Source organism: Stegostoma tigrinum, chromosome 1 (assembly GCF_030684315.1).
Source record: "Stegostoma tigrinum isolate sSteTig4 chromosome 1, sSteTig4.hap1, whole genome shotgun sequence".
In the NCBI taxonomy this organism is placed as follows: Eukaryota; Metazoa; Chordata; class Chondrichthyes; order Orectolobiformes; family Stegostomatidae; genus Stegostoma; species Stegostoma tigrinum.
In genome coordinates this window covers 169,005,180-169,010,688 of record NC_081354.1, presented here as the reverse complement: position 1 = coordinate 169,010,688, position 5,509 = coordinate 169,005,180, and positions in this window count along the sequence as shown.

The following is a 5,509-nucleotide window of genomic DNA, read 5'->3' as shown; positions in this document are numbered from 1 at the left end:
ATGGACTCACTGCCATGTGCCTTAGCTGAGGCTAATGGCATTGATGCTTTCAAGGGGAAAGTAGAGAAATACGATTTACAGCATCCACAATTCTTTAGAAGAATTTGGCTCTTGTGATGTATTAACATCAGTATGAGCCTATTGGCTCTAATGGCCAGTTGTGTGTAAATTCCATATAAAATTAAAAGCTCAACTGAGTGATTATGCACCCAACTCGGCAATAAATAGCGCACATTTAGGTCTTTATCTGAATTTAATTGGAACCGATACACATGAAAGCTGATCAGACACTTGATGAATTGTAGTCTTTTTGGATGCTTTATGTGGTTGCATTTTGTTTCCTCTAACATCTCTGCAAGAAGATCTTAAATCCGGTCTTATAACAAAACATTTGATAGGTTCAAAATTTAGTCTGCTGGCAAGCCCAGCAGCTGTTGCCCATTCCTAATTGCCATCGATTGGCTTGCAGTGTCACTTCAAGCTGGAAGTCAGTTGCATTAGAATCACTTGGAGGCTACATGAGGTAACAATGGCAGACTTCATTCACTAAAGGACCATTACTGAGACTGGCTTTGTCGAAGTGTCATACAACATGGAAACAGACCCTTCAGTCCAACTAGTTCGCGTGACCATGTTCCAAAACTAAACTAGTCCCATGTGCTTGTGTTTGTCCCATATCCCCCTAAACCTTTCCTTAACAGGTCACTATCCAATTGTCTTTCAATCATTGTAACTGCACCTGTATCTATCACTTCCTCTGGAAATTCATTCCACACACTAAATACTGTCTGTGTTCTGAAATAAATAGGAAGAGAGGTGGAGGCAGATAAAACATCCATCTTCTATCTGCCTCCCCCCCTCTCTCTACTTATTTCAGAATCCCCTTCCCCTCCCCCATTTCTGAAGAAGGGTCTAAGCCCAAAACATCAGCCTTCCTGCTCCTCTGATGCTGCTTGGCCTGCTGTCTTCATCCAGCTCTACACCTTGTTAGCTCAGATTCTCCAGAATCTGCAGTTCCTACTACTTCTGAGCCTTATTAACCACCCTGTCTACCAGTGACACAAAGAATTATGTTCCTGAATCCCTAAGTCTCTCTTTTCTATAACACCATCCAGGGTCCTACCATTAATTGTATAAGCCCTGCCCTTGTTTATTTTACCAAAATGTAATACCTTTCATTTATCCAAATTAAACTCCATCTGCTACTCCTCAGCCCACTGGCCCAATTGATCATGATCTCTTTTTAATCTTAGATAACTTTCTTCACTGCCCACTATACCACCAATTTCGGTGTCTTCCATAAACTTACTAGCCATTCCTACTATATTCCCATCCAAATCATTTATATAAATGACAAAAAAGTGGACCCAGTACCAATCTATGTGGAACACTGTTAGTCAAGGGCCTCCAGTCTGAAAAACAACCTTTCACCATGGCAATATAATAAAATGTGAGGCTGGATGAACACAGCAGGCCAAGCAGCATCTCAGGAGCACAAAAGCTGACGTTTCGGGCCTAGACCCTTCATCAGAGAGGGGGATGGGGGGAGGGAACTGGAATAAATAGGGAGAGAGGGGGAGGCGGACCGAAGATGGAGAGTAAAGAAGATAGGTGGAGAGAGTGTAGGTGGGGAGGTAGGGAGGGGATAGGTCAGTCCAGGGAAGACGGACAGGTCAAGGAGGTGGGATGAGGTTAGTAGGTAGCGGGGGGTGCGGTTTGGGGTGGGAGGAAGGGATGGGTGAGAGGAAGAACCGGTTAGGGAGGCAGAGACAGGTTGGACTGGTTTTGGGATGCAGTGGGTGGGGGGGAAGACCATTTCCACTCCCCCTCCCATTCTCTTGATGACATGTCCATCATGGGCCTCCTGCACTGCCACAATGATGCCACCCGAAGGTTGCAGGAACAGCAACTCATATTCCGCCTGGGAACCCTGCAGCCATATGGTATCAATGTGGACTTCACCAGTTTCAAAATCTCCCCTTCCCCTACTGCATCCCTCAACCAGCCCAGTTCATCCCCTCCCCCCACTGCACCACACAACCAGCCCAGCTCTTCCCCCCCACCCACTGCATCCCAAAACCAGTCCAACCTGTCTCTGCCTCCCTAACAGGTTCTTCCTCTCACCCATCCCTTCCTCCCACCCCAAGCCGCACCCCCCGCTACCTACTAACCTCATCCCACCTCCTTGACCTGTCCGTCTTCCCTGGACTGACCTATCCCCTCCCTACCTCCCCACCTACACTCTCTCCACCTATCTTCTTTACTCTCCATCTTCGGTCCGCCTCCCCCTCTCTCCCTATTTATTCCAGTTCCCTCCCCCCATCCCCCTCTCTGATGAAGGGTCTAGGCCCGAAACGTCAGCTTTTGTGCTCCTGAGATGCTGCTTGGCCTGCTGTGTTCATCCAGCCTCACATTTTATTATCTTGGAATCTCCAGCATCTGCAGTTCCCATTATCTCTTTCACCATGGCCCTTTGTCTCTTACCATAAAACCAATTTTGAATCCAATTGGCAAACTCACCCTGAATCCCATGTGATCTAACTCTGCCAATTAATCTACCATGTGGAACCTTATCAAAGGCTTTAGCAAAGTCCAAGTAAACAATGTCTACTGCTTTGCCCTCCTCAATCAAATTTCTGAGACATGATTTCCTTCACACAAAACAATGTTGACTATCCCTAATCATTCCTTGCCTCTCAAAATGTAGGTAAATCCTATCTTTCAGAATCACCTCCAACAACTTACATATCACCGATGTCAGACCCACAGATCTATAGTTCCAGGCTTCTCTTTACAGTCTTTCTTAAATGAAGGAACAATATTAAACACCCTCCAGTGCTCTAGCACCTCACCTGTGGTTACAGATGATACAAATATCTCTGCTAGAGGCCCTGAAATTTCCTCTCTAAATTCCCACAATGCCCTGGGATACACCTGATCAGGCCCCAGAGATTTATCCACCTTAGTGTCTTCTGAGACCTTAAACACTTCATCTATTGTAATGCGAACTGTTTTCAAAGCATCAATATTTAAGTCCCTAAGTTCTCTACCCTCCTTTTCTTTTTTCACAGTAAAAATGACGCAAATATTACTTTAATATCTCTCCCAACTCTTAAAGTTCAACACAAAGTAGACCTCGTTGATCTTTACAGGGCCTTACTCTCTATCTCTCATTGCTCTTTTGCTTTTAATATACTTGCAGAATCTCTTTGGGTTGTCCTTAATCTCATCTGCCAAGGCTATCTCATATGCCCTCTTTGCTTTCCTGATTTCATTCTTAAGAATGTCCCTATACTCTTTATAGTCTTCAAGGGATTAATTTGATCCCAGTTGTTTGTATCTAAGATATGATTATTTTTTATTCTGGGCCAGAACCTCAATATTCACCTAATCTTACCAGCCGCTTGTCTGTTGACCCTTTACCTGCCAACAGTATCCTCTAATCAATTTTTGAAAGTTCTTGCATTCCAGATTTACACCTGGGATTTCAATCTGCTTCCACTTCTGCTTCCGAGCTGACGCTATGTATGGCCATCTGGTTGTATATTAGGCCCGAACACAGTGCGGTAGAATAGAAAGAATGAAGGAAATCTTTATAGTAATTGAAGTTGAATGTATTTATTTTACATTACAATAAAATATTCGTAAGGTGCAGAATAATGGCAACTGAACTTTCTCTGTGTGTTTCGGTTCAGTGTACATCACCTACTAAAGGTCATTCTGGGTAATTGTGTGAGAACAAAAAGACCCTCTCTCGAGGCGGGGAGACAATGTTTCACTTGAATTAGTTCGCCAATTAATTCCAGGAGCAAGTATAGTGGCCAGTGGTATATTTGCAGAGCAATTAAAGTTTAATGAATGAATACAGACTGGCAGAATGGTGTAACAAACATCGGCGCAACATCCTTAATAGTAATTGCAGTCAGTTTATGAAGATCAGAAAGAGAGACCGCAATGTATGAGAGGGACTGGTTTGGTTTAGGAACATGGTCAGCGTGGAATCATTGGACCGAGGGGGTCCGTTTCCATGCCGTGTGACTCTATGATTGTACATATTTGGAAAATCATAGAACAGTACAATCTTTGGTTTCCGCGAGGCCGTAAGTGAATTTACGAATTTATGAGAAATGTAGTAGTTTAATGCGATGTTTCTTATTGTTCCAGGTACAAAATGAGCATATCTTAGCCAACACGTGGGTTGATAGGGTTTTTTTGTTGCGATGTCCATGTGGGAAACATTCTCAAATGAAATAGTTACGAAGATATTTTATCTGATACACACAACGAGGGTGTCATATGGAACTTAATGATTCATCTACTAAATGTTAGTAAACACAGTACCAAAATTAGCGATTAACCAAATGCATTGTAGAAAGTCAAATTCTTCAGATACCCTGGAATGTTCTTTGATTTAAATCAAGGTTTCAGGAGGATGGGAAGAGACAGTTAAAGATATCAGTTACATTGCTTCCACAGGCAGCGGGCAATCTCACTTACCACCAGAGTCCACCGCTTTGCTCAGCGAGCATTTTGCAACTTGTCCACCCAAAAGTGACGCCCGAAATATTCATCCAGCCCAAGTATCCATGATTCAATGGGCAAGGATCCTCAAGGGCAATCATTGTTGGCCGAGCCAGCGACGTAACAATTCCTGTGCGATTCCTTCTAGATGAACGCACATTGTTTTCTGGAGAATTGGGTTGTTCGCTCTCCTGGCTTTGTTTGAACATAGCAGATCAGACCTACCACACAAAAACAACAACTAACACAGCCGAATGCACGGACTCATGAGTTGGGAATGCAATCCGTTCAGCTGAACAAAAGCGAGGTTATCTTCAGCAGAATTCAATTTGACTCAATACTCGAATGAATATATAATTCCTATCCAGAATGCACTATCGGGTTGGTCATTGCACGCACTGTCTCTGCCTAGAATATTATTTTCGTTTCGTTTGTCTCACGAGGATCGCCTTCACTTTTGAGTTTACAATCTCCGTGCCCTCAGACTAGTGCGAGTTGAGGAATTTGCTGAAATCCCTGTTACGTTTATATGATTCATTCAAATCGTTTGAAAGATGTTTAATCCTTTTCACCAGAAGTACAGAATCTACAATTCTGGGTCTTCTTTTCGCCATTTTTCTTTTGAAGTTTCCTGAGACCCAAATGCATGTTTTTGTAAGAAAATGTTCCATCAAAGCGTCAACTCAGGACACTCAACGGCCTCCACACCAGTTCAAATGTAACTTCCGCCAGAATTTTGGCGAAATTTGGCGTTTAAACTAAATTAAATTTGTGATTTAAGAACATAAAATCATGGAAATACTGAGCAGGATTTTTACACTGGCCTGGGAATCCCATTTGGCATTCGTTTCACGATTAACACTAATGTGCAATGGACAACAGGATATGGGTTTATCAGTGATCTGTGGTGAGAATGAACCGTCTATGAAGGGAGTGTCCACAATCTATTTATCCCTGTCATACTCTGTAATGTCCCTTAAAACAAAAC